At 44.7% G+C, this 19,805-nt stretch overlaps 1 long non-coding RNA gene across 1 annotated transcript in view; it reads left to right on the top strand.

Annotated features, from left to right (window-relative positions):
- Positions 1-6,813: 6,813 nt before the first annotated feature.
- The window catches only part of LOC146403400 (uncharacterized), a 1,275,680-nt gene continuing 1,262,688 nt past the window's right edge, over positions 6,814-19,805 (top strand). Inside the window, exon 1 of the long non-coding RNA XR_014803827.1 lies at positions 6,814-6,968. This is a non-coding gene — a long non-coding RNA (uncharacterized LOC146403400). The remainder of the gene's footprint in view (positions 6,969-19,805) is intronic.

The following is a 19,805-nucleotide window of genomic DNA, read 5'->3' as shown; positions in this document are numbered from 1 at the left end:
CCACTTAGTGAGGCCAGGGATCGAACCCGTGTCCTCATGAATACTAATCTATCTCCTTAACACTGAGCCACACGGAAATTCCCGAGAACTCCCATTCTTGTTTTTAATGCCTGTATGTTATCAGATAATCCGAGTCTCTCCAAAATCATTACCTTATTCTGACTTGCCCTTCAAATTCTCTTTTATTTTAAAAAGCTTCAAGTTGAATTTATTATATAATAAATTCAAGTAGAAAGAGAGTATTATGGAATGCATCATGTTAGGTTATAGCTAACCATGTGGGGACAATATTAAATCCCTTCTAATACACCTGTACACACATACCTATGGTATTTTATATACTAGGATTAGTCTTTGATTTAGCAGTTCTACACATTTACTTTAGGGAAATAGTCACATATATGATTAAATATATATTTACCAGAAGGACTGTTGTTAAGTTATATGTTATACTTTAAAACAAAGCCAAAAAATAAACAACAAACTCCACCACTTTAGGCATAGGATTACAAGATAGATTATTTGATTGAACCAACTATAGTATATACAAGAATGACACAGACTGAAACCATTAAACCCCCCCAGGTAGCTTTATATGTATGAGTAGGAAAAAAATCCATGATACTAAGCCTAGCCCAGAGTAATATTTATAGTGTGACCCCATTTTTGTAAAAAAATTTAAAAATTCATGTTATATGCATAGACCCAGCCTGGAAGGTTACCTCTCTGATTTCTGAGAGTGGGACTGTGATGAGACCTTCACTTCATGCATTTTATTACTCGTTATTACTGTTGCATTTTTCTTACAGTAGGTTTCAACCAGGAAAAACCATGAAGATACTTCAAATTTCAATACTCATCCTTATATTCTTGAAGATACAATTTTCTCTTTGTGTCTCATACAGTCTCTTTTTAGACATTAGCAGAGAACGAGGCATTTCTAGAATTCATTTCCTCTCCATTTTCTCTGTTTAGTTTCAGATATCGTTAAAGCCATGTGAGTGTGTGTTTGGGTATATGGTTTTGCTTCTAGGATGCATAACCGAGGTGTAACTATCATCCCCATTAACTCAGGGATATCTTAACAAACCATGGAAAATTGAGCCTTTTCCATCTTTTTGCTGCACGGAATCCTGTTGGTAATATTATCTCGAACCTCACATTCTTTGATCTTTGGCATTTGGCACACCCAGGGATTCTGCTGGAATTCAGCAGATCAACTCCCTGCCTTAGCTGAGTTACTTAAGACCTAGTTCTGGGGAGATTGTTTTAAAGTTCAATTTAATAGACCAGTCTTGAGCTGTCACTCTCCCTTGCGAGTGACGTGGGGCAAAACTTAGAAAATCTCAGAATACCCAGAAGAGGAAATCACTACCTCCAGTCTTCATTTGACGGATGAGAAAATTGAAATCCGTGATTTCCTGTAAAGTGGGGAAGTTAAACAAGATGATTTATTGGTTCCCTTTGGCTTCTAAGTCTGCGATTCCTGTTTCCTAGTCAAGATCACGCATTCCATCCCCGTGGATATCAGGTTATTTTCCAGGGAAGCTAGATTGCTGATGTTTGGCCACAAACCATGTGTTCACAGGAGTCCAGGGAAAATGGTAGGTGAGGCAAGAGTGTAGGCTGATCAATGAATATTTACTCTCTCACTAGAAAAAGCCATCGAAGGTGTAACTTAAAGGTTGTTCCCTGGTGCCAGATGCTGCTTCACTCTTGCCTGAATACTCATGGAGCCTCTTCTATCGGCCAGGCTGGGTCTTCAGCATGACAGACAGGAGCACTCCTCATAAAGCGACGTGCTCTTGGAGGAAATGGACAAGGAATCACAGCTGTGATTGCTAATGAGTGTTCTGAGCCATACGTGGTAGGTGGGGACCTCGGAGCTTCTGCATTGTGCTCCTACAGTTTGGGCCCCCACACAAAGTTGTCCAGCTGAGGAATCCGGCAGGCACTGAAGTCTAAACACTTGAATCCACAGTTTTAAATTAGAATCACTCAGAGTTCCTGTCATGGCTCAGTGGTTGACGAATCCAACTAGGAGCCATGGGGTTGTGGGTTCGATCCCTGGCCTTGCTCAGTGGGTTAAGGATCCAGCGTTGCCGTGAGCTGTGGTGTGGGTCGCAGGCGTGGCTTGGATCCTGAGTTGCTGTGGCTCTGGCATAGGCTGGTGGCTACAGCTCCGATTTGACCCCTAGCACCCTGGGAACCTCCATATGCTGCAGGTGCGGCCCTGGAAAAGGCAAAAAGACAAAAAGACCAAAAAAAAAAAAATTCCATCTCTTTGGTTATAACATGATGGAAGATAGTATGGGAAAAAAAGAATATATATATATATATATATATATATATATATATATATGCCTGGGTCACTTTGCTGTACAGCATAAATTAAGTCCATCCCTTCAGGTGGTGCCTTTTGCAGCATCCGCAGCCCCAGCCCCATGTTGCAGTGACTGCTCTGTAAGTTTTGGACAAAGTCTCTCCTGTAGGTGGGGGCCAGCTGAACGACAGAGGGGAAGAAGAATGATCCAGACAGAGATGCCCAAGGTCCCACCTCTGGGAAGGCCTTTGAGGAAGTGAAAGAAGGTGTTTGTGGCTGGGATGCAGCAAATGGAGCAGCAGGGCTGAGGGCTCTGGCTGGGGCCACGGGCAAGTCCAGATGGTGATGGGCTTTGAAAACCACATTAGGAATTTTGAACTTTACATCAAGAGCGATGGGAAAACACTGGCTTAATGGAGGGAGTAACTTCAACTAAGCTTCAACGAAACTCTCATTTTCTCCTTTTGTCTAATTCTAGTCAAAACCCCTAGTCTTACACTGGGATCCTTCAGATAAGGTGTGGGAAAGAAAGTCCAGACTCGCACCTTTGAATTTCTTTGCCATGCTGCTCAACATACACAATATAAAACATGTTTTAAGGGAGTTCCCATTGTGGCTCAGCAGGTTAAGAACCTGAGACAGTCTCCATGACGATGCTGGTTCTATCCCTGGCCTTGCTCAGTGGGTTAAGGATCCGGTGTCGTCACAAGCTTCGGCATTGCAGATGTGGCTCAGATCCAGCATTGCTGTGGCTGTGGTGGAGGCCAGCAGCTCCAGCTCTGATTGGACCCCTCGCCTGGAAACATCCATATGCCACAGGTGCGGCCGTGTGAAAAAAAAAGAAAAAGGAAGTTTTAAAACTTAGCCCTTAGTAAGTGAAAGGGATGTGAGGTCTTTGGACTGTGAGAGCAGATGCTGATCATAACTGATTGATTTCAGGTTTGGAAGGAGCACCCAGGCAAGTCCTATGCTAACTCCGAGGACCAATTCCCTCTCTCCCCAGCTACCCTGGGGTCAGCTAGTATTGTCTTCATTGTCAGAAGGAACTGGTTGCTTGTGTTTTTTAAGGCCCAGTCCATATTTTGCCCTTGGCGAGTTCAGGTGGTGTGAAGTTTCTAAGCTAAGAACAACTCAGGAGTGAATATGGAAACATTTTCTTCAAAAAACTGAACAGCTGGATTCAATGTTCACAAATACTCTGGCTAAAGGATTCATTATTTACATATTTGGTTTTGGAAAGAGACTTCAAAAGAGAGGTAGTAAAAACGGACAACCCGCGAGGATTTTTTAATTGAAGATTAGTAAGAGGGCGCCCTCTGCTGGCTAAACCTGTATAGCGACCAAGAGTTGATGTGCTTCCCTTAAGTTTTTACGGGTGTGGGCAAACGGATCGTTCACAGTTTGTTCAGCATCTCAGCTAACAACTCAGATTCTTTTGGAACTGGGGACTTGTAATGCCCAGCCCCAATCACAGGTGTTTCTGTTTCAGTCTTTGGTGGTAGTCTTTCATATTTCTCAAACACAATAGCTCTAAGAATCAGCTCCAGCCAAAACCAGCCCCCAAATACCTACTGCATCTTAGCTCCTTTGTTTCCTTTCTATCTTTTGCCCTCCACCTCCCTTCCTCCTCTCTGCCAGCAAAATAAAATACAGCAAATCTTTGCTCAAAAGAAAGAGCTCCTGATGGAAAGTGAGAAGTAGGGAACAAAACCCTTATCTCTAGCGTATCTTCACCTGGCTGGTGAAGCCTGGGCCCCAGGCTTGGGTTAGGTACTCAAGAAGAGCTGTGAATCCCATTAGCATCTAGTGATGGATTCTGGAACAGGCACCGTGGGAATAGACGATTTGGTGAATGGGAGACCTGAGGCTGCAGAACCGAAGCGGTGGTTACATGGGAGGAGAAAGGGGAATGTATCTGTGAGACTTTTTGTTTGTCAACAATAAGTGTCAGGCTCTGGGTGACACCTGGGACATGCTAATTCTGTTTCTTGCTTTTCCTCTCTACAATTTTTTTTTTTTTTTGGTCTTTTTTGGCTGCACCCTCAGCATATGGAAATTCCCAGACTAGGGGTCAAAAGGGAGTTGCAGCTGCTGGCCTATGCTACAGCCACAGCAATGCGAGATCAGAGCCTGTGACCCACACTGCAGCATGTGGCAATGCTGGATCTTTAAGCCACTAAGTGAGGCCAGGGATCGAACTTGCATCCTCATGGAGACTCTGTCCCGTCCTTAACCCACAGAACCACAATGGGAACAACATTTCACCTGCTTTTCTAAGGCCCCCACTCCTCTCTGCTGCACACAGAGAACCCAGGCCCATCAGCATGGCCACGAGGCAGCTTCTCTTGACCAGCCCTGGGTAAACTTTCTTCTACTCACCTTATTTCTTCTGTTTATGCCTTATTAGGGCACTAACAAATCACTTGACTCACAGATTTACCAAAAGACATTTGTAGGCTTTTATTCTTCTCTAAAATGCCTCCTGACCTTGGCATTTCTATGCTGCTTGATAGTGTTGAGTATTTTTCATGGATGCCTTAAGTTTCCATTTGTTAGACATTGCCTTGTACTTATTTGAAATCTCCCCTCTCCCTCGGCATAATACAGTATCTTTTATTGGAAATATACTCCCTTAACAGAATAAATCTGTATAAATTAGAAGTTTGGGGCATTCCCTGGTGGCTTAGCAGTTAAGGACCTAGCAGAGTCACTGCTGTGGCTCTGGTCACTCCTGTGGTGCAGGTTCAATCCCTGGCCTGGGAACTTTTGCATGCTGCAGATATGACTAAACATTTTTTAAAAGATAAAAAAAAATTAGTAGTTTGGGATTAAGAAATGGACACCGCTATATATAAAATGGGGAAGCAACAAGGACCTCCTGTATAGCACTGGGAACTATACTCAACACCTTTTAATTACCTATAATGGAAAAGAATCTGAAAAAAGGAAAATAATCTCGAAAAGAATATATTATACACACATATGTAAGAATATATGTGTAAAACGGAATCACTTTACACTTGAAACTAACACAGCACTGTAACTTCTATTTCATTATTTATTTTTTAAAATTTTAATTAAAAAATGAAAAATGAAAAACAGAATACATCTCTAACTGAAATTGGCAAGCCAATTCTAGAGATGTTTTAAAGCAGGGTGTCATTTTAGGGGTTTTAAATTATACCTTAGGTTTTCTCGTATGGTGGCCTGGGTATACTGTTAACCTTTACTAAAGTTTCGTAGATGATAAATTGCTCTACTTCAGTACTGCTGCCAAATTAATTCGTTTGTGGATCTGGCGGTTATTTAAAGAGGGCTCATGAGGTATGCTGGACTGTGTTCATCCCTGAAGGTGTTTGAAAAGCAGTTTGACAGCTGCCTGTCCATCCCCTTCTGGCTGCCTCCAAGGTGGATGGGATGGATGCAACCCGAGGAGGCATCCTTTGTTTCTGAGGATAGAAGGTGCATTGTGGAGCAGAAAGATACAGGAACTATAGGCGATGCCACACCAGTTCTGCCTTGCTTATCTCTAGGATTCCTTTAAAGAAAAGAAATATAAACTTTTATCTTGTTTAAGCCACTATTATTTCTGGGCTCTGTTACCAGCTGCCAAATGCAAATCTTAACTGATAAAGAAGTCCTGGAGGATTTTTTGAGCCAGGGACTGATTTTGATTGGTAGCTATGCAAGAGACAGATTTGGGGAGGAGAGTGTTCCGGACATACAAAGAGATAAAGTTGGCTTGGCAGGTGGGGGGAAATAGCTGGCGGGGGGGACCTTGAATGAGAAGAATACACATCTTAGCACCTCACCAGTGATTTTAGTTTTTCGTTTTTTTTCTCCCCGGGAATACCTCTACGCAGCTCCAGTGATACAGTGGCTTATTTAAATGTGTAGCTATTGAGTCATTTGCATTCTGCTCTTGTCAAGAGGGCAGAAAGCTGGGGAGATTGAGAAGATGGATACTCTTTGTGTCTTAAAAAGATGCAGGCAAAGGCTGGAAGAGGAAAAGAGTATCAGAGTTACAGTAAAGTGAAGTGATTATGTTTTCAGGACTCCTGAAGACATTTTCAAGGAAATGAGCTTTTGTTACACAGGATTGTCTAATCAAGATACATTTGAAATGTATCTCTTACTGGATGGCAACTGTAAATAATATTTTAAAAATGTATCTTGGAGTACCTTGCAAAGTAAAAATAATTTTATTGCTGAAAATTTCTAAAAGGGGAAAAATCTATTAACTTACTCTAAGCTTCACGTAATCACACTGAGTCACAGCTGTTTCTTCACAGTACATTTTTCACCTGGAGTCTGGTAGGTAATTTCACACCTTTTAGATTGGAAGACATTTAACTATTGTTTACATGGGTTGTAAAAGCATGATCATATAGCTCGAACATTGCCTTCCTCTGAACTAGATGTGTTAATTTAATATCCCAATCTCTATTTCCTTAAAAATGAGCTGGTGGTTCCAAAGTTCCTTCTTCTTCCTTTTTTTTTTTTTTTTTTTTTTTTGCTTTTTAGGGTCGTACCCAAGGCATATGGAGGTTACCAGGCTAGGGGTCAAATCAGAGCTGCCGGTCTACACCACAGCCACAGCAATGTGGGATCTGAGCCACGTCTGCGACCTACACCACAGCTCACGGCAACGCCAGATCCTTACCCACTGAGCAAGGCCAGGGATCAAACCCACAACTTCATGGTTCCTAGTTGGATTCATTTCCACTGTGTCACAACGGGAACATCAAAAATGGTTCACTTTTTTTTTTTTTTTTTTTTTTTTTTGGTCTTTTTGTCCTTTTTAGTGTTCCCAGTTAGGGGTACAGTCAGAGCTATAGCCACTGGCCTATGCCACAGCCACAACAACAGAAGGTCTGAGCCTTGTCTTCGACCTACACCACAGCTCACCGCAACATCAGGATCCTTAACCCACTGAGCAGGGCCAGGGATCAAACCTGCATCCTCATGGATGCTAGGCAGGTTTGTTAACCATTGAGCCATGGTGGGAGCTCAAAGTTTCTTCTTAATCTGGTTTGGATAGGGAATTAAACGTCTTAACGCAACTATAAATTTCAAGGTCCTTTAAGGCAGTGGCCCTTAGCCTTTCTCCTGCACATGGAAGGGCAGATATGTTCAGAATGACCTGGAAATTCTTGCTTAATTATATCTTACCACTCTTTCCTCTTATTTGGAAAAAAGACACTAGAACGCAAGCAACTGAAGAGATATTAGGTTGTAGTCTGGACCATGTGTTCCAAACTTCCATACTTTCTCTACCAACTCAATTTCAATAGTCAGTATAGAATTATCCCCAGTTCAGAGTGGGAAGAAATATTAAAAATGATTCCAAATATTAGGTTTTGATTTACACCTTCCTGAAGTGCCTGAGTTGCATTTCGCTAGTCTGCACATAGGGAAAAAAAACCCCAATAGTCTGATAAGCAGATGTTTTTTCTCTGCACTTAAATACATAATAACAGTGGCCAACATTTATGGAGCACTCAGGGTGTGCTAAGTCACTTATCTGCATTATTTCTTTCAGTCCTGATGAAAATTCTGAGAAGTCGTCCCGTCGATGGGGAAAAGGAGCCTGGGACCCCTTCCTTGAGGTCAAATAAAGCAGTTTAAAAAAGGCTCCAATTTAGGTCCTGCTGACTCTCAGCCTGGCTTTAGAGGCTGTCCTGTTATTCCTGTAAATAATCTCAACAAGAACAAGGCCAACTGGCTCAGCGTGACACGCGATCCCAAATCATTCTCTTGCACTTTCTGCCAGATTGGAAGACAGTCTCATGATTAAATATTTCTGCCAGCGATATCTTGCCGTCTACGGAAAAATGATATTCCCAGATCTTTAATAAATGTATCATTCGACGCGAAAACAAAGCCTGGAATGACGACGGGAACATTCCTCCACATCTCTGCACCTCCATCTCTCCTCAGGCGAGGTGGAAAGAACAGTATCACTTTCCAAACTTGCTTTGGGAAGGAGAAAAACAGGGGATGCTACTCAGTTATGATCAGTAGACATGTTGGGGGGTGGGCTACACCCAGCACTGGACATTTTAAGGCTAGGCACCCCTTAATAAAGGATGAAGTCCATTTTATGGCTGGGGAACCAGGGGAGGTTTAAGGAAGGAGAATGGGAGTTCCCGTCGTGGCGCAGTGGTTAACGAATCCGAATAAGAATGATGAGGTTGCGGGTTCGGTCCCTGGCCTTGCTCCTTGGTTAAGGATCCGGCGTTGCCGTGAGCTGTGGTGTAGGTTGCAGACACGGCTCGGATCTGGCGTTGCTGTGGCTCTGGTGTAGGCCGGCAGCACAGCTCCAGTTAGACACCTAGCCTGGGAATCTCCATATGCCGCGGGAGTGGCCTTAGAAAAGGCAAAAAGACTAAATAAATAAATAAATAAAAATTAAAAAATAAAAATAAGGCAGGAGAATGGATGATGCTTGCTCGCTTGCTTGACCTGAGATAGGAAGGAGTTTTCCTATGTGCTTGCCTCTGAGGCTCCTTTTGCTTTTTAGCTGCAAATAGATTCAGGTGTCTCTCCAAGGCCACCTTCTTCTGAAGGAGGTAAGAAGAAGCGGATCACAAGTTGATCTTCGCTAAACTTGTGTTGGTTTCCTCCCTCCCGCCTGGCCTCCGGGGCCCAGCTTACTTTGAGGGAGGTGTAGATAGATGATAGCAGCCAAGTAATGTTGGCTAATTTGTTTATGTCGTGAGGGGTTTCGTTAAAAAGTCATTTCCTTTGGGCGAGTCAAGAGCTCCTAGGGAGGTTTTCTCCTTTATCTGCTTTTCAGTTCCTGTTTTGGTGGAAATTCTGTAAAGAACAACTAAGCCCTAGGTCTTCATTTCAGCCAGTCATTTTGGCTCCAGGGTTTCGGTCCTGGAAAATGCGATTGCTTTTCTGATGCAGTGGATCCCGGGTGGGGGTGGATCTGATTAGGTGACCGTCTTCCTCAATGGGACTACTCCAAGGTCCCTGTCAACTAGGTCATGACAGACTTATAGGCTGGGTCATTATTTGGGGGATTTTTGTTTTTGTTTTTGTTTTGCTTTTAAGGGCTGCACCTGAGGCATACGAAAGTTCTGAGGCTAAGGGGCCAAATTGAAGCCACAGCTGCTGGCCTACACCACAGCCACAGCAACGCCAGGTCTGAACTGCTTCAGCTCATAGCAACACTGGGTCCTTAACCCACTGAGCAAGGCTAGGTGTCGAACCTGCATCCTTGGGTTTGCTATTGCTGAGCCACAACAGGAACTCCCTGGGTCATTATTTTTGTCTAGGATGCCCAGTCTCACTTTAAGCTTATGAGGGAAACTATTCACTTCTCCTCACCAGGATGTTGTCACAATCAATCCAAATAAGGTATCTGAAAGTGCCTTTAAAATCTATTATTATAATGTGTGAAAATGGTGGCTAATGGAAGTGCTATGAAATGTCAGCTAACATTACTAGGGGTGCAAGTCAATATTATGCCTAAAAAGTTCTGGGATCAGAGTTCCCTGGTGGTTCAGGGGGTTAAGAATCTGGCGTTATTACTGCTGTGGCTCTGGTTTGATCCCTAGCCCTGGGATTTCTGCATGCCACAGGCATGGCCAAAAAACAAAAGAAAACAAACAAACGATTCTGGGACCAATTCTGATGTGTCAAGGCCAGTGGGGTTGTTCCCACACCACCAAGCATTCTGCGACTCCAGTTGGGTGTCCACTATCTGCCCGGAGATAGCATCACATCCCATGGCTTAAGGGCTTAGTCCCACAGACCGCTCCCCACCCCCAGCCTAACTTCAGACACCAGCCACACCATTATCATCTGTGCTTTTAACTACAGATTGTGGATTCTAACCACTCCATCTTGGGTTCTGCTAATTTGCTAGAGCAGCTCACGGAACTCAGGGCAACATTTTACTTACTGGATTGCTTGCTTACTGTAAAAGATTATAACTCAGGAAGAGCCAGCTGGAAGAGATGCACAGGGCAAGGTCTGGGGAAGCGGGGTGGAGGGGCCCTGGCCTCTCCCAGCACGCTACTCTCCCCAAATCTCCACGTGTTCACCAACCTAGAAGCTCTTGAACCCCTAACTTTTGGGGTTTTATGGAGACCTCATTACGTAGGCATGATTCATTAAATCATTGGCCATTAGTGATTTCTTTCCTTTTTTTAAATTACGGTTGATTTAAAACATTGTGCCAATTTTTGCTGTATAGCAAAGTGATCCAGTCTTTCATTCATTCCTATACATACGTGTGTGTGTGCATGCGTGTGTGCGTGTGTGTGTGTGTGTGTGTGTGTGTGTGTGTATTTTGCCTTTGGCCATTGGTGATTGATTCAGCCTGGTTGGTGGGGATAAAGGAGAGCCTCCCCTCTCCCCACAGGTCAAGGTCAACCTTCGGTCCCACCCTCTAGTCAATCCTCTGGCAACTGACCCTACCCCTTGGGTACTTTCCTAGAGTCATCTCATTAACATAAAAAAAGACACCTCAATCCTTCATCATTTAGGACATTTCAAGGGTTTTAAAAGTCCTATGCCGGTAAGTGGGATGAAAACCAAATATATACTCATTACAAATCACAATATCACATGCCTAACAGGAGGAAGCTGATTTATCTGCACATGTGGCACCTTTACAAAATACATCCTTCCCCCACCGGTTCACCCAGAGTCCTCAGCATCTATCTCTTCCTATCACCCCTTGCTCCTCAATTTGCATAATATGTTCATAGAAGCACATTCTCCCATTCAGTTTTAGCAGCCGGAGCATTGTATTTGTTTTCCTTGGTTGTTCTGTTCTGAGGGGAGTGAACCCTGACTGCACATTATTCTTTACTTGGGGAACACTGAGAACAATTCAAAGCCAAGGTCATGCTGTAACACTCCTTAATAATCTGATGTAACGTGGCCCAGGCTTGGGATAATAGGCATGTTTTCTTCAAGGCTGGTGTGTGGGACCTACTTCCGAGAGCCAGTGCCTCATTCCTAAGCACAATGTAGCTTAATTAATCAAATGAGAACCAGGCCATGCTGGTCTGAGGTAACTGCATTAATGCTAGGCATAATCTGCGCTGTGGTCATCTGGCCGAGTCATTAAGAGAGCAAAAATAACCCATGGCCCGTGGCGTTCACACCAGGTGTCGGGAGGCACGTTTGCACAAAGTTCAGGCAAGTATCTATGGGGAGGGAGTTCTGTTTCAGTATTCTTTGTTCCTTTCCCCCTTCCTTCCAATAAAAATGTATTGAGCACCTATGGTATGCTAAGCATTAAGTATAAAAAACATTATTCCTGGAGATCCCGTCATGGCGTAGTGGTTAATGAATCCGACTAGGAACCATGAGGTTGTGAGTTCGATCCCTGGCCTCGCTCAGTGGGTTAAGGATCCGGTGTTGCCGTGAGCTGTGGTGTAGGTTGCAGACGCAGCTTGGATCCCGTGTTACTGTGGCTCTGGCGTAGGCCGGTGGCTACAGATCCGATTCGACCCCTAGCCTGGGAACCTCCATATGCCGCGGGAGCGGCCCTAGAAAAGGCAAAGATAAAACAAAACAACAACAAAAAAAAACATTATTCCTCAAGGATCCCAGAGGGATGTGTGTGTATGTGTGTGTGTGAGAGAGAGAATCACAGTACAGTGAGTTATGAGCTATAAAATAGGTTGAACTACCTGCTCTGAGAGGAGATGTGGGAAAAGACAACTCTGAGTAGGTTGTGCTGAGAAAATCTGATTTTTAAGTGTTGAAGGATTGGTAGGCATTCGTTTGGTCAAAACCCGACAAACAACAAAAGCAGAGGGAGGATGGTCCATGAGGCTGAACAGAATCTGCGAAGGCACCAAGGCGTGAAGGAACATGATTGGGAAATGTGTTGTGCTGTCTGGTGTTCCTGTGCCACAGCGAGAACTCGGCTCTTTTGCATCTGGATGGTGCTGGAAGCATCATACTGCTGCTTCACTTCTGAGTCAAGAGAAAAGAGGCAAACATTTTTCTAATCTCAGGAGCTTTTTTTTTTTTTTTCCTTCTTTCTGCCTTTTTTAGGGCCACACCCAGAGCATATGGAAGTTTCAAGATGAGGGGTCGTATCAAGGCTGCAGCTGCTGTGCCACAGCCACAGCCACAGCAACTCGGGATCTGAACAGCACCTGTGAGCTACACCACAGCTCATGGCAACACCAGATTCTTAACCCACTGAAGGAGGCCAGGGATTGAAACTGTGTCCTCATGGATACTAGTTGGGTTTGTTACCACTGAGCCACATTGGGAACTCCCAATCTCAGGAGCTATTAGTGAGATACCTTAACTTCTGATTTTTGGCCACATGGAAATAATCATATCTACCAGTTGAATTCTCTGTAAGAGCTTTCAATGGAGCACCAGTTGGAAATTTCAGAGTCATTGACAAGCCTAAATACCTAGAAAATTCCATCATAGAAAAGATGTGGCATGTAGAATATTGGCTCCACAAAAATATCTACATTCCTTATCCCTGAAACCTGTGAATATGCTACCTCAAGTGGCAAAACTGTCTTACCATAAGTGATTCATATAAGGACATTGAGATGAAGAGCTTGGATTATCCAGGTGGGTTCAATCTAATCAATGAATCCTTAAAAGCAAAAGCAGAGGTCAGCTGTGGTCAGAGGGTGACATGTCTACGGAAGAGTGGTCCCTCTCTCCCATTGCTGTTCCATGGTACTTATCACCATACGGTAGGCAGAATAATGGCTCCCAAAGATGCATATATCCTTTTTTAAAACTTTCTTTTTTTTAAATTTTAGGGCCATACCCAAGGCATTTGGAGATTCCCAGGTTTGGGGTCCAATCAGAGCTGTAGCCACTGGCTTACACCACAGACACAGCAATGCAGGATCCGAGCCGCATCTGTGACCTACACCACAGCTCATGGTAATGCCAGATCCTCAACCCACTGAGCAAGGCCAGGGATCAGACCTGTGTCCTCATGGATGCTAGTCAGATTTGTTAACTGCTGAGCCATGACGGGAACTCCGAAAGATGTATATATCCTAATTCCCAGAATCTGTAATTGTTATGTCACATGGCAAAGGGGAGTTCGGGTTGCAGATGGAATTGAGTTTGCTAATTTGCTGACTTTCAAGTAGAAAGTTATTTTGGATTATCCAAGTAGACCCAGTGTAATCACAAGGGTCCTGAAAAGTGGAAGAGGAAGGCAGAAGAGGTCGGAGTGAACCGATAAGAGGACTTAAGTTGCCCTTGGGAGTTCCCTTGTGGTGTGTTGTCACTGAAGTGGCTGGTGTCACTGCTATGGCGCACTTTTGATCCCTGGCCTGGGAACCTCCACATGCCTTCAGCATGGCCAAAAACAAAAAGAAACAAATAAACGAAAAAACTTGCCCTCGGAAGTTCCCATTGTGGCTCAGTAGTAACTAGCCTGGCTAGTATCCATGAGGATGCGGGGGTTCGATCCCTGACCTCGCTCAGTGGGTTAAGGATGCTGTGTTGCCGTGACCTGTGACGTAGATTGAAGATGGGGCTCAGATCTAGTATCGCTGTGGCTGTGACATAGGCCAGCAGCTGCAGCTCCAATTCGATCCCTAGCCTGGGAGCTTCCATATGCTGCACCTGCAGCCCTAAAAAGAAAAACAAAATAATCCCCAACTTGCTCTCATTGGCTGTAAAGATGGAAGAAGAGGCCATGAACCAAGGAAAGCAGAACTCTGGAAGCTGGAAAAGACCAGGAAAAGGATTCTTCCCTGTCAACACCTTGATGTCAGCCCAGTGAGATGTGTATCAGACTCCTAGCCCACAGCAGTGCGAGGGACTAAGTTTGTGTTGTTTCAAACCATCAAGTGTGTGGTAATTTGTTACAGCAGCAATAGAAAACTAATACATAGGGAAAACATATTATTCTTAAACATGAGAGGAAATTATTAAGAGTAGGGAACTGCTCAGTTTCCTGGTTCCTCAACACTTGGCTCTAGGCAGGTGATCTGTTTGTCCACTTTCGGAATCAGTCTCGTTGCCACGGGATTTGCTCTGGTTCTGGAAGTCAACTTACAGGTTGTTTATTGTGTATAAGATTTACTGAGTATTAAACCGAATTGTGGCTGTGATGTAGGCCTGCAGCAGCAGCTCCAATTCAACCTCTAGCCTGGGAACTTCCATACACTGCAGGTGTGGCCTTAAAAAAAAAAAAAAACAAAAACAAAACAAAACTGGAGGTGCCATTGTGACTCAGCATTAAGGAACCCAACTAGTATCCATGAGGATGTGGGTTCGATCCCTGGCCTCGCTCAGTGGGTTAAGGATCTGGCGTTGCTGTGGCTGTGGTGTAGGCCGGCAGCTGCAACTCCGACTGGACCCCTAACCTGGAAACTTCCATATACCGCAGGTGCAGCCCTAAAAACAAACAAACAGACCGAATTGTGCCTGTTCCCAGTATTCCTGAAAATCCTCTCCCAGCTTCTGGCCTCCTCTTGCACAGGTGATGTGGCTGCCTTTGAACCCAGTTTCATGTCATGTCACCCCTGCCTCAAGAGCCACATTGCTGACCTGGAGCTTTCCCTCCACCGGACACCACTACAAACTGGTGCCTCCATTGACCTCTTGCTTGCTTCACCCTGACATAGCTTTTTCCTCCCACCGCTTCTTGCTTGCTTGGCTTTTTTTTTTGTGCGCATGTGACACAGGGAACACATATTAAAATGATGTACTGGCGACGACACCTGACTTCTTGTCCACCAGGAAGACTGAATGCTTTATGTCCTTGGCTCACTGGAGGGCCTTTGTTGAAATAAGCAGGATGACTGGCAGTGAGGAGACATGAAAATGCTCAGAGGAGACTGAATAGTTCTACCTGCCACAGAATGAGGAAAAACATTTTGTTAGAATATTGAAGAGAGAAGGAAGTAGAGATAGGTGAGCTCCGAGGTGTAGAATTTTTTTTTTTTTTTTTTTTTTTTTTGTCTTTTTGCCTTTTCTAGGGCTGCTTCCCACGGCATATGGAGGTTCCCAGGCCAGGGGTCTAATCAGAGCTGTAGCCACCGGCATACACCAGAGCCACAGCAATGCCGGTTCCTTAACCCACTGAGCAAAACCAGGGATTGAACCCGCAACCTCATGGTTCCTAGTCGGATTCGCTAACCACTGTGCCACGACGGGAACTCCCGGTGTAGAACTTTTGAAGAAATTCAAAGAATATGTCAAAGGGATAGGGATAGAGTAGGCACAAGTAGTTGTAGAAGTCCCAAGAAGGGACCTTAGATAAAGAGGGAAACCTAGGGGACAGTGGGAAACCACTGTACCTTCTAGAAAGTCGTCAGAACATGGCAACTTGCTTAACTAGTAGAGGTGAGAGAATTGCCTCAGGTCATTGAGTCGGGGGAGGGATGAGGCCTGCATTCAGATTCAGACCAAGGGCAGGAGTTTGAGGACCACCCTTCTGCTGACTTGAATACACACCTTATGGATACCAAGGAGGAGCTACTACCCCCAGAAAGGAAGAGGTGGGCTTTTCCGATCCCCACTCCCCTTGGATGATAAAACTGTAGCCACTGGATCCTTGGGGCAGAACCTCCTTGCCTGCCTGCTTGTAGCTCTCATGTCCTATCTTAATAAATGTATTTCTTGCCTATCGCTTTGTCTCTAGCTGAATTCCTTCTGCACGGAGACATGAAGAACCTGAACCTCAGTAAGTCCAGACCCTGGGTGAGTGATTCTAATTTATATTTTATTTTATTTTATTATTTTATTTATTTTATTTATGTCTTTTTGCCTTTTCTGGGGCTGATCCCGTGGCATATGGAGGTTCCCAGGCTAGGGGTCTAATCAGAGCTGCAGCAGAGCCACAGCAACACGGGATCTGAGCCACATCTGTGACCTACACTACAACTCACAGCAATGCCGGATCCTTAACCCACTGAGCGAGGCCAGGGATCGAACCCGCAACCTCATGGTTCCTAGTTGGATTCTTTAACCACTGAGTCAGGACGGGAACTCTGAGTGATTCTAATTTAAAACCACGTGTTCAAGTCCCAATCTGGGTTTTGGCTGGGTTGAGTCCCGGCATGTGAGTTCAAGTCCCTGGCTCTGTTCAGGCTAGGTGCAGGCTGGTAGTGCTGTCAGTTTCAAAAGGAAGATTTCCTAGGCACTGTGTAATATAATCTTCTCTTTCCCTCCCTGAGAAACAATTACTGCTGGATTTGTGGGAGGCTGGATGCATTCAGCCCGGAGGTTGGCCTTCGGGCAAGGACAAGGGCAAGATGGTCTAAAACAGCCCGAGTAGTTTTAGGTGGTGAAAGAGGCAGAAGGGTGGGAAGGATGCAAAGCCGTCTTTGAATAACAGGTCTTTCATTAGGTATATTTTCTCAGGACTCAGGAATTCTTCAGAAAGGTTGTGGGAGAAGCTACACCCCAGAACAGTCCAAGAAAAAGAGAAATGAGAGGGTATCTGGCAGCCTGCTTCCTCCTGGTCCCCCTTCTCTTGGCCAAGGTTCACCATACATGGAGCCAGCTCCTCTCTCCCATGTGGTGTCATCTGGCCACTCCCTCATTGACCCTTCAGGAAATCAGTTTCACATCTTGTGGTGTGGCCATTTCATTCAAGTCTGGAAGTGGGGAGTGACAAAAGGAACCAAGGAAAAAATGGAAGGGTAATGGAAGGAAGCAGAGAAGGCTAAAAACATTCGTCTTTGTAATTGAGAAAAACATGCACTTAAATCTTGCAAATCGTGAGTCATGCTTTTAAGTGCGTGGCTGATAAATGCATGAATGTAAGTGTTTTCATAAAGACATAGGGAAAACGAGGAGCTCTCTGGTGGCTCCACAGGTTAAGGATCCAGAATTGTCACTGCTGGGGTGCACGTTTGATCCCTGCATACTGAGGGTGTGGCAAAAAAAAAAAAAAAAAGTTAACATAGGGAAAACTATTGGAAATAGTGAGAAATCATTTCCTAATGTTAATTGATAATGCCAGAGGAATCTATCTTTAGATTTCCAGATTATAACCATGAGACCCCTGTCCCGCCAGGTAGCAGCTGCTAACCACCTAGCGTTTTGTTTATTTATTTATTTATTGTTTATTTAAATTATTTATGGCCATGCCCATGACATGCGGAAATTCCTGGGCCAGGGATCAGGGATCAAACCCACACCAAACAACACCAGATTCTTGACCGCTAGGTCACCAGGGAGATCCCCATTTAAAAAAAAAAAAATCAAGTTATTTACCTACCCATGTAGTACATGCATATATTTTACTATTAAAGAAAAATGTCAAACACTGCCTTTCAGGTGAAGGGAGTTGCATTTAATGTAACACCTGGCTTTTTTCTGTCCTTTTTAAACTCTGCCTGAACCAAAGGAGGGCATGATTTAGTGGGCAAATTTGGGGGAAGTCAAGCCAGCATGCTCAGCACATTCCTCTTGGGCTTCCTCTTTGGCATTCAGGGCAGCAGGAGGTCTCTCCCATCACCAACGAGGCAAGTCAGCTTTGGATCAGAGTTGCAGGGTTTTGTTCTGGGCCTTGGCGCTGGGAAGCTTTTCTGACTCTCCCACTAAACTGAATCCTGCAACCCAGCATTATCAGGAATTAAGTGATCATTTGGTTTTCTTTGATTCTTTTATCTTGCCGCTTCTTTTTTTTTTTTTTTTTTTTTTTTTTTTTTTTTTTTTTTTTTTGGTCTTTTCAGGGCTGCACTCGTGGCATGTGGAAGTTCCCAGGCAAGGGGCTGAATTGGAGCTACAGCTGCTGGCCTACACCACAGCCACAGCAATGCCAGATCCTTAACCCACTGAGCGAGGCCAGGAATTGAGCCCACATCCTCATGGATACTAGTTGGATTCTTAACCAGCTGAGCCACAGTGGGAACTCCTTAATTTGTTGTGAACTCAGAAAAGGAGGAAGAGTGCTTTCGACTTTTGATGCACTGGCCAGAAAATTGATAATGTGAGACATGAGGAGAACAGATTCAGGGAGAAGCAAACATGGATTTTGATGGCATGATGGAGGCTTCTGGAATGGCAAAGAACTGGCTTTGGCCTTGCGGTCTTGTTCTTTGGTGTGTGTGTGCTGGGCATTTTGACCTAGGCCGTTTGTATAGGCTTCTATGGGACCAGGTAGTTTTTTATGGTGGTGAAGTTGGCTCTTAAGAGCTGTGGCTGGGGAAGCAGACCTTGGAAAAGCCACTTGGAAGTTATAAGAGGGCCTTGGCAGGGGCACACAGACCAGGAGAGGGACTTAGCAGGGGCCAGTGGGCTGAAGAGGCCTTAATAAGCAGTTAGTGCTGGGAGTTCCCATCGTGACTCAGTGGTTAACGAGTCCGACTAGGAACCATGAGGTTGTGGGTTCGATCCCTGGCCTTGCTCAGTGAGTTAAGGATCCAGCGTTGCTGTGAGCTGTGGTGTAGGTTGCAGACACGGCTCAGATCCCACGTTGCTGTGGCTCTGGCGTAGGCCAGTGGCTATGGCTCCGATTCGACCCCTAGCCTGGGAACCTCCATATGCCATGGGTGCAGCCCAAGAAAATGGCAAGAACACACACACACACACAAAGAAAGGCAGTTAGATCTGAGGCAAGGATTCAATCATAAGGAGAAAGAAACAGTTTTTTATATACCGTCCTTTAACATATTAAAGGGGTGGGAAAATATTTGCTGTTTTTTAAAATCTGTGGGGCAGCTGGGTTCTCTCTGGCCTACAGAGCATTAGTGAGAGATTAGTTTTCAGTGTGGTAGTGCTAGGCCTAGTACGTAAGATAAACAAACAGCCCTACTTTAAAGTCCTCTTTTATGTTGTTTTGAAGCATCTTCAAGGGCAAAGTTGGGTAGGGTAAATAGGCTAAGTTTGAATTCATGTGGTTGAAGAATTACTCCCTCTATTTGTCCTCAAGGCTGCTAGACACTGATGATTTAGATAGGATGGAGAGGCGTTCCCCTTGTGGCTGCAGGTTCGATCCCTGGCTCCGATCAGTGGGTTAAGGATCTGGCGTTGCTGTGAGCTGTGGTGTAGGTCACAGACTCGGCTCAGATCTGGCATTGCTGTGGCTGGGGTGTGGGCCAGCAGCTGCAGCTCTGATTTGACTCCTAGCCTGGGCACTTCCATGTGCTGTGGGAGAGGCTTTAAATATACATATATATGAAAAATCCTCCCCAGGTGATGGTTTTCCTAGGCCTAAGACGTTCGATGGAAAGAGGCAGCGGGAAGGGCCATTGCAGCACAGGAAGATGAATTCTTACAGTTACAGTGGGGGCTCTGTTACTAGACAGAATTTACCTTCACCGTAGCACTGCTGTGGAGGAACCTGCAGTTCAAAAAGGACAGGAAAATGAAAAGTTTTGAATATCTGGGTGGGAAAGAACAGCTCCTCAAAATCTGATGGCTGAGGTGTTGCCACTGCACTTGTCTAAACTTTGTAAGGAGGCAACACCCCTTCAAATTCCTGGTGGGAGAGAGGAGATGGTGCCCAGAGGGTGGGCCTTCCAGACACGGTGAACACGAGGTGCCGTAGGGCGAA

The sequence above is a fragment of the Sus scrofa genome, chromosome 5, assembly GCF_054392235.1.
Source record: "Sus scrofa isolate SSC_HxYL_T2T_F1_AM1 chromosome 5, Sscrofa_HxYL_maternal_Yorkshire_Landrace_v2.0, whole genome shotgun sequence".
Lineage (NCBI taxonomy): Eukaryota > Metazoa > Chordata > Mammalia > Artiodactyla > Suidae > Sus > Sus scrofa.
The sequence above is the reverse complement of the archived record's forward strand: the minus strand, read 5'-3'. Positions and strand labels throughout refer to the sequence as shown.